Here is a 10,171-nt window from a genome sequence, read left to right as displayed (position 1 = left end):
ATGCCAGATACAGATGGGGCCTCAGGCATACTGGACAAGGCAGGAGAAGGAGTCACATCAATGTGTACATCCGCCACCACCACGGAAGTGTGCAAACCTTCAGTCACTGAAGTGGAAGCAGTTGGGCCATGGGGACAGCATCCCACAAAGCACTTGGTGATGGTGTGGTCACTGCATTCGGTCAAGGCCATCTCTGAGACACAGGACAGTGCATTGGCATTCCAGAAAGGACAGCAACATAAGTAACCATGGATTAGAAGAAGTGAGTCTGTGCTTTTTTCTTAGCCTCAAGAAATGAAACCTTTTCAAGTGTTTGAATTGACAAAATCTCCTTTTCTAGGTAGTAGTGAGGCCAGTTTCTAGAATTTACAGCATGAGGACCCCCCAGGTGATAGCATTTAAGTGGTCCTGGACAATTACTGGTATGGTATCCACCACCACAGGAAACACAGACTCCAGGAAGGCCTGCTGTGCACAGCGGCAAAATTGGCTGAAGTGTCCGTATCCTTGACAGTGGAAACATTTCTTTGGGGTGGGCATGTATGGCTTCACAGGAAGTGACAGGCAAGCCAGCTTCACAGAAGTAGGTAAGGTCAACCTGTTGGAAGTCAGGAACAAGGTAAAGGAGTTGGGGTCAGGACACCATTGGTTTTTTTCTGCAGTCGCTCAACAGCTACCACACCAGATCTGAGTTCCTCGAACAGCTGTGCCTCTGGGTAGCAGAGGAGGTCACGTGAAAAAACTACACTTTTCATCTGTTAAAAGTGGTATGCCTAGCACAGGCAACTGCGGCACCAGAAAAAGAAGTCAGAGCTTGTGAGCAGGCACTCTCTTCTGGGGAGGACACCTCAGTAACGATGCTTCCATCCCTTTGGGAACAGATCTTAGGTTTCCTCCTGCAAGCTGAGGGTACCATGGTGAAGACTGAAAATGACAATACCTAGTACTGAGCCGCCAACAGGGTTCTTCATTGCCAGATACTTTGCATAGGATTCTGGAACCATGTCTTTTGGGCAAAACGCCAGAGCCAAACCAAACAGACGTGCCCCCTCCTAGTCCCAGTAGGATGCTGGGGCAGAGAAGGAAAGTCTCCAAGGGTCTGGAAAGGCTCCAGAGTGGCTATGAGAGTGGAGGATCCTACAGAAAGTCCAGGGACAGAGGCCATGTTGTCAATATTTTTATTTAAGGACCCCATACATGTTGCCAAAAAATCTTCATTCCCACATCCCTCCACCCACCATGGAGCCCAACAAAGGGAGGTCTTATGCTAGGGACAACACCACTGCGACCCCAGATGCAGCAGGAGAGTATATGTGGGTAACCACCGGCTGACCTGGGCAAGGGTGACTCCAGGACGATAGGAGCCACCAGGCCCCCCAGTGCCCACTTGCCCCTAGGCAACGGATGACCAGCTGACTAACATGATCAGGCCCAACCAGGCCACCCATCTAGCCAGAACAAGGGACCAAAGAGATGTAATGCTAGCTGCAGAGCACATTGTGCAAAATCACTCAACCCCCAAGACTCGCGTTTCCCAGCATTATGAGACGCCCGAATCCTACAAAAGTAGACACACCTCCAGAGCAGGTGGCACTGCCAACCATACTTCAAGCTCCACCACCGCGTCAAGGTGACCCCCACTCAGTGGGGAGAGAAGGGAGGGCTTTCCAAGAAGAAGTACTACCTCATAAGGTCTTATGACCTGTACAGCAGAGGTACCATGAATGAACTTACCAGTTTTAAGTTGTTACTTAATTAGTGAGAGGAAAGTATAGCAGAGATGAAAGCTCTCTCCACCCACGTCCTCCACCTGCGAAACGGGCACATGAAAGGAACTACACCTAATGCGAGGGGAAAAGGATAGGCTATGAAATAGGAAGAAATATTCAATCTACCATAATGTCAGGTCTGGCATAACCCAGATTTGCTCTGTTGAGGAAGTGTCAACTACCTGTACTGGTAGATGATTCCGGACACAACAGATCTTACACATGAATAAAACTGTTTAACCTGCCGTATCCCATTGACGTATATATACGTCCACAAATTTTGTCACTGTTGGTCCCGTTGACATATATAGACACGCATCAATTGCAAGGTCTCTAATTTGCACAATTTTCAACTTTCGCGCATGATTTTTGCTATGTATACACAGGACACCTTCCTCTACAAGATGCCAGGCAGCGACAATGCCTTACCCAGCATGACCTCCCCCCTCCCCCGGCACACCATTGTCTCGGCAATTCACCTGTTACCAGTGACCTGGCCAGTAAAGACATGTCGTGCCACAGTACGAAATTCAAGGCCAGAGTGATTCTCCAATTGATGACAATGTGGAGGACAAAGTTTATGTAGCATTAGAGGAAGAAACAGTCAGATATGATGATCAGGTAAAGTCGCCAAGAAAGGTCAGGTATGTTGATGTGTTTGGTGAGTAAAACAATGCTTATATATATATATATATATATTTTTTTTTATGTGTCCAACTCTGGGCATAGGCTTTCACAGCCTGTTATCAAGGCCCAGCAGTCCTCCTACATACCATACACCTCTACATGTCACCACTTCGGCGCTAACACCCACCGTCAATATTGAATACATGCTAGGGCTGTCTCATACAGGACTGGTGTATTGGTATTAGCGGGGGTATTTTTACGACATGTCGGCGGGTCTTCTGGTAGATCAGTAAAGCCTGATTTAATGAAATTGCCTATATTACTGTGTGAAAACCAATATACTCTCGTACTACATATAAATTCGTACCAAATGAATAAATAAATATCATTTATGAGTGATGTGGAATAGTTACCATCCCACAGAACTCGTTTTCTTTGGAGCCAGCCTGACAGAAAACCCAGTAAGGTAAGAGGTACTGCTACCTGTATTCAATATTTTAAACCTCAGGTGAGCAATTTCTCTATGAGTTTTCAATGTTTCTCACCAAAAGTGGAGGTTTGAGCTAAATTTTTTTTTTTCTAAAATTGGTCAGGACTGGGGGGAGTCAGTGGTGGAAAATCGGTTGGGACGTGGCAGGTTAATGTTTCATGTAGAATCGTCACTGGAGGGTTAATAACAACTGGTTCAGATGGAGTAACAAGGCTATTATAATAAAAGTAACTTAATCACTAGGTAGTGCTGAGAGAAAAATAACAAAAAATTATGTCAGTTATATATCTGTTTTACCCCCTTACCCCTGGGGGTAGGTTTTTTTTTCAAGAATACTCCCCCAGTATCCCTGCTTGTCGTACAAGGCGACTAAAAGGGTTGGCGGAGGGTCAGTGCCCCTCCCTGGAAAACAACTAACTAAAAAGACAAACAAGAAGCCTCGGACAAGGACCGACCAAAAGATGACGACCAAGGACCGGACAAAGGACATGGTAATCGGAACATGGAATGTAAGAGGTGCGAATGATGAGGCGAAAGAGAGAGAGATTTTCCAGGTGCCTGAGGGTGCAATATTGATATATGTGGAATAACTGAAACTAAGTAGAGAGGTGAGAGTGTGAGAGAATGGGAGTATGGATGGGGTATATGTGCAGGAGTAGGTGAGAATGAGAGGACAAAAGAAGGAGTGTGTATAGTTGTGAGTAAAAGATGTAAGAAGAACATAAGACAGTATGGATCAGTTGGGTCAAGGATTGTGTGGTTAAGATTGAAAGTTGGAATACAAATGTGGGCGATTGTGTGCGCGTATGTGCCAATGGAAGATCGTGCAAGCAGAGTGAGAGAAGAGTTCTGGACAAATGTGGAAGTGAGCATGGAAAAGTTTGGAGGGAATGACAGTGTTTTTGATCTGAGATATGAATGGTAAATTAGGGAATGTGAAGGTGGATGGGTCAAGGATTGTGTGGTTAAGATTGAAAGTTGGAATACAAATGTGGGCGATTGTGTGCGCGTATGTGCCAATGGAAGATCGTTCAAGCAGAGTGAGAGAAGAGTTCTGGACAAATGTGGAAGTGAGCATGGAAAAGTTTGGAGGGAATGACAGTGTTTTTGATCTGAGATATGAATGGTAAATTAGGGAATGTGAAGGTGGATGGAATAGTTGGTGAGTAGGGTGTGCCTGTTGAGATGGATGAGAATGGAAGTGCGTTGGTGGACATTTGTGCTGGGAGGGGGTTGGTGATAGCCAATACCCTCTTCAGGCACGAAATGATCCACAGGTATACATGGCGAGTGATGAGAAGGGTGAGTGGTGAACTTAATGAAAGGAAGGCAATGATTGATTATGTGTGTGTGGATGAAATGATGAATATGTGTAATGGATGCAAGAGTTTATAGAGGTTGGGGAAGTGGACTTTCTGACCACTACTTCTTGGTGGGCACAATCAAGATACAAATAAGATGGAGTAATAGAAGAAGGGAAGGACGGGAAGAAGGAGTATTTCCAAGGAGAGTGGAGAGGTTATAAGAGGATGAGAAAAAGGCAGAATATAAGAGAGAAGTGGAGGAACGATTGGGCAAATATAAATTGGAGCAGATGGGGGACGTGGAAGGTGTGTGCAGGATATTCACAAAAGAAATATATGCAGCATGTGATGTGGTGTGTGGGATGAAGGGAAGACGGAGGGGGGTGCAAGGAACAGCATGGTGGAATGAAGAGGTGAGACAGGCTTTGGCACAAAAGAAGAAAGCATACAATGAATGGATGAGAAATAGGGGCGTGGAAGAAGTTGAGAGGCAGAAGAGAGAGTTACATGTAGAAAGAAAGAGAGAGGTAAAAAGATTAGTAAGAGATAGTAAGAAGAGATTGGATGAGGAATTTGGAAGGAAATTGAGTGTTAAATGGAGGAAATGTAAGAGAATGTTCTGGAATGAGGTGAAGAGAGTAAGACAGGGTGGAAGTGAAGTTAGCAGAGGAGTGAAAGTTCAAAATGGTAGATTACTAGTGGAAAAGGGAGAAGAAGTGAGCAGATGGAGAGAACACTTTAAGGAATTGTTCAACATAGAGGATGGAAGTGATGTGAGTATAATTGGCTGGGGAATGGCTGGGAGAAGGAGGGAGGTGAGAAGACAGGACGAAGTCAGTAGGATAGAAGTTGTGGAAGCAATGATGAAAGTTAAATTGGGGAAAGCCCCAGGAATTGATGAAGTGTGTGGTGAAATGTTGAAGCATGGGGGAGAGATAGTAGTAGAATGGATGTGGAAGATGTGCAGATTGGCCTGGGAGGAAAGTAGAGTTCCGGAAGATTGGAAGTCAGGTATTATTATTCCCTTGTACAAAGGAAAAGGGGAAAAAGAAGTGTGTGGTAATCATACGGGCATTTGTCTTCTTAGTATAATAGAACAAGTCTATGGCAGGATACTTATTGACAGAGTTAGGGAAATAACAGAGGAATTAGTTGGAGAAGAACAGGGAGGCTTTAGGAAGGGAAGAGGTTGTGTAGATCAGATATTCATTCTTAGATCTGTAGTGGAAAAGTTTCTAGGAAGGGAAACAAGTTGTATGCGGCTTCCATGGATTTGGAGAAAGCATATGACAGGGTGGATAGACAAGGATTGTGGAAAGTATTAAGAATATATGAAGTAGATGGGAAGTTGTTGAATGCTGTGAAGAGTACGTATGATGGTGCTAAGGCTTCAGTGCGTGTGGATGGTGACCTGAGTGAATTTTTCTCTTTGAAGGTTGGGTTGAAACAGGGATGTGTCATGTCTCCATGGTTGTTCAATCTGTTCATGGATGGGGTAATAGAAGAGGTACAAGGCAGGGTAGTGGATGTTGGAGTGGCCATGGTGAGAGACGATAGTTTTTGGAAACTCCATGTACTGTTGTTTGCAGATGATATTGTGTTGTTGAGTGAAGACGAAGGGGAGCTGCAAGGCATGTTGGATGAGTTTCGGAGAGTGTGTAAGAAACGGAATCTAAAGGTGAATGTAGGGAAGAGTAAAGTGATGGTCTTTGAGAAAGGTGAAGTCAGTGAATGTACAGCGAGGTTGGATGGTGAGGAATTGGAAAATGTGAATACGTTTAAGTACTTGGGTAGTGTGATGAGTAAGGTTGGAGGTTTGGAGGGTGAAGTGCTTGAAAGGGTACAGTAGGGATAAAGGTTGCTGATTCCTTGATAACAGTGATAAGAAATAGGGAAGTGAGCATGGAAGTGAAAAAGTTACCAACTCTAACGTATGGAAGTGAAGCTTGGACGTTGTTGGAAGGGCACAAGTCAAGAGTGAGAGCAGTGGAAATGAGTTATTTAAGAGGAGCCTGTGGAGTCACATGGAGGGACAGGCTGACAAATGAGGATATAAAGAAGCATTATGGTGTGGATGTGGATGTGATAGGAAGCATTAGGAGGAATACACTGAGGTGGTTTGGCTATGTGGAGAAGGATGGAGGGTGAAAGACTGACGAAGAGAGTGTATGTGAGTGAGGTGGGGGGGGGAGAGGGAGGGGGAGGCCGAGGATGAGATGAAGAGATGGAGTGGAGAGGTATATGAGAGAGGGGGGTGTGAGTTAGGAGCAGGGCAGTGAAATGGCGGGGGGACAGGGCGACGTGGAGGCGATTTGTTTGTGGCCACCCCGAACGGGTTTGAGGCGTCTGGCAATAGATAGATAGATAGACAATAAGGTTCTCTCTTTACATGCTAGTTATTTAACATAATTAAGGTATTAGAGGTTGATATACTTCTTTATAACACACACTGTTACCAGACTCATAAACAGAACTGGGATGCCATAGACAGGTATTGATTTTTATTGTCCGGTTTTAACAAGGAGGTGTGTGTGTGTGTGTGTGTGTGTGTGTGTGTATCTTTACAGGAATGAGTCCAGCTCGTACCGTCCCGTGTTCTGAACCTATACATATCTTTAAATTTATTAATTATTTGGGCACACACTATTTTATTGGATAGTGCATTCCACTGATCAACTGCTCTACTTGAGAAACTGAATTTCCTTCTGTTCTTATCACCTCTCTGTAAAGTTTTCTGCAATGTCCACTTAATGTTGCTTACCCATAGGTTATACACTCATTTACATCTGTTGTCTCTTTTCCTGTGATGCATAAAATAATCATGTCTCCCCTTTTCATTCCCTCATGTAATATTGGTAGGTTTAACTTTTCGAGTCTTTCTTCACAGCTTAGGTCCCTTAAACTTGATGCCCATATTGTAGACTTCGTTCGTTTTCGGTCTTATACGTTTTTTTGAGATGTGGATTCCAGACTACTGATGCATACTCCAAAGTTGGTCTGATGAATGATGTTATTATCTTTCTCAGCATGTCTTCATTTATATATGTGAATGCTACCCTTATATTAGCAAGCAGTTTGTACATGTTCTTTACTTTTTCGTTTAACCTGCCACATCCCGACCACTTTTCCACCACTGACTCCCCCCAATCCTGACCATTTTTGGAAAAATGTTTTTTTGGCTCAAACCTCCGCTTTTGGTGAGAAACATTGAAAATTCATAGAGAAATCGCTCACCTGAGGTTTAAAATACTCGATACAGGTAGGAGTACCTCCTTACCTTATTGGGTTTTCTAACAGGCTGACACCAAAGAAAACGAGTTCTATGGAAGGATAACTATTTCACATCACTCATAAACGGTATTTATTTACTTGGTACGAATTTATATGTAGTACGAGAGTATATTGGTTTTCAAGCAGTAATATAGGCATTATAAGCATTGTTTCACTCACTAACTCATCACCATACCTGACCTTTTTTTGCCACATTACCTGATCATCATTTCTGACTATTTCTTTCTCTAATGCCATGTAAAGTTTGTCCTCCACATTGTCATCGATTGGGGAATCACTCTGGCCCTGAATTTCGTACCGTGGCATGACATGGCTTTACTGGCCAGGTCACTGATAACAAGTGAATTGCTGAGACAATGACGTGCAGGGGGAAGGAGGAGGTCATGCTGGGTAAAGCATTGTCCCTGCCTGGCATCTTGTAGAGGAAGGTGTCACGTGTATACGTACCAAAAATCACTTGCGAAAATTGAAAATTGTACAAATTAGGGACCTTGCAATTGATTCGCGTTTATGTACGTCAACGGGATTGGTAGTGACAAAACGTGTGGACATTAACCCCTACACCGCGGGCATGTTTACTAATGTTTTGCGTGTGCAGCGGGGTTATTCGGGCTCCGACACACTCTAAAAAAATATTTGCCAAAAATCAGTTATTATTCCTAGAATATTAAAATTACATATGCTTATGGCACATACCTTCAGCTTTCTCCTGGAATGTTTGTTGAGCTTTCGTTGGTTACCATAGAACTTGTGGAGACCTCTGAAGTTGAGTAACTAAGTCTCCACTTTACACTTCCCGACAACCCGTAATATGATTACCATAGCCAGATATTAATACTATAAACACTACTCTATGATTTTCAAGTAGTTTGGGATCCATACTCCAAAAAAACAACAACTGTGAAAGCAATGAAAATTACGAGCGCGTCTGACCGTCGCACTTGCGCTAGTTTGCTTTTGGTACTCTGTCATTTATTATTCATAAAACCCCTCACACTTTATATTTCTATTACTATATAACACTTATATATATCTACAGTCTTTATCCATAAGTTTCCTTCAGTAGTATTAGTTTATTGTCACTGCAGGGATTCAAAATCTATCAGTAAAATACGTAGCATTCACTTTCTCGTCCTGTATACTAGCATTGAGAGTGAATGACACTTTCAATTTCCCCCAATAACTCATAGTATTCAGACATGCTAGAGTGAAACCCTCACTTTCATTACTCCTAGGGTATATACTCGTATTCTTATAATACTACTCATTCACATTTCTATTTACGTTCTCTATTTTATTTACATTATTTACATTTCTATTTTATTTACACTGTGTTATGCACTGTCACTTGAAGTAACTTATAAAACTATTTTCCACTGTTCACGTATATTTACATTCATTACTTTCACTTGCTGTTTACACATTATTTACATATTATTTACCATTCCACTTGCTCTGTTTTACTCAACAGAAAGATCGTAGTTACTCTTTTATCAATTGTCAGCTCTTTACCTCTTTCTACACGAGGTTTAGTAGGGGGTAAAGGTCACAGGGCCCTTTGGATGGGGGTGAAAAGGCCCTGAAGCTAGCAAGAGCGAACAGACGTACCCCCACACTGGAAGATGAGGGTGAACTGATAAGGGTGGGCCGGGGTGGAGGCCTACCTAGGGAAATCAGCACTGCCAACATTTAGCATCTTGACACAGCTATTTATAGCAGTGAAATGATTGGCAGGAAATCTAGACAATACATTATAAATTAGGTAGTTCCAGGTGAATGTAAATATCACTTAGGCTTCTCTCTTCCCTCCTTATATGTATATTTATTATGAAAATAAATTATATGGCATATTTCAAGGGGAAATAAACTGCGAAAATTAGCAAACGAGTGCACGTGAAATGTTGTCGGGTGATAATTAGCCAATTCCAGGTGTATGGCACTCTCACTTACCTTATTTCTTTCTTGTATATATTATTTGGTATAAGAATAGGGCATAGAGCTTATTTCAATGGATGAAATCAGTGAAAAATTCCAGGGAAGATTTACTTAGCGTAGCATGGCCAGGCAGGCGAGAGGATAGGGTAATGGTGGGGGGGTTGGGTGGGGAGTCAAGAACGGGGAGAAATGGCTAAATTGTCAACAATGGATGGGAGTACAGATGAGATTAGGAGTGCTGACTAGTGTTGGACATTGGCAGTACTGATAGATGATAGAAGCCCCCACGTGGAAGCCCGGGTGAATTCAAAATAACACAGAATCACAAAAGCGACGCCCCGCGGTATGATCCCTTGCTCCCAAGCATCACGAAAGTGACACACCGCAGTTAAGGGGTTAAAGAACGTTGATGGGACGCTGCGGGTTAAAGTATGTGGTCAGCCGGTGATAGTCTGTTATTGATAATCACTCCTAAATCCTTTTCCCTTTCTGATGTGTGTAGGGTTAAGTTTCCTAACTTATAGTCGCAGTCTCGTCTTTTTTTTTTTCTTTTATAAAACTTTTTTACATGACATCTGTCCACACTGAATTCCATTTGCCATCTATTGCTCCATTCATGAAGCTTATTTAATTCCTCTTGTAGCTCTATGCAAGAGTCTGTGTTTCTAATTTCCCTTTGAATTTTTGCATCATCAGCAAACATATTTAAGTAGCTTCCATTTCCATTTTTTAAAAAATAGATAATGAGTGGAGGA

This window comes from Coenobita brevimanus, chromosome 33 (genome assembly GCF_032717465.1).
Source record: "Coenobita brevimanus isolate Jiangsu-jjx chromosome 33, ASM3271746v2, whole genome shotgun sequence".
Taxonomy (NCBI): domain Eukaryota; kingdom Metazoa; phylum Arthropoda; class Malacostraca; order Decapoda; family Coenobitidae; genus Coenobita; species Coenobita brevimanus.
The sequence above is the reverse complement of the archived record's forward strand: the minus strand, read 5'-3'. Positions refer to the sequence as shown.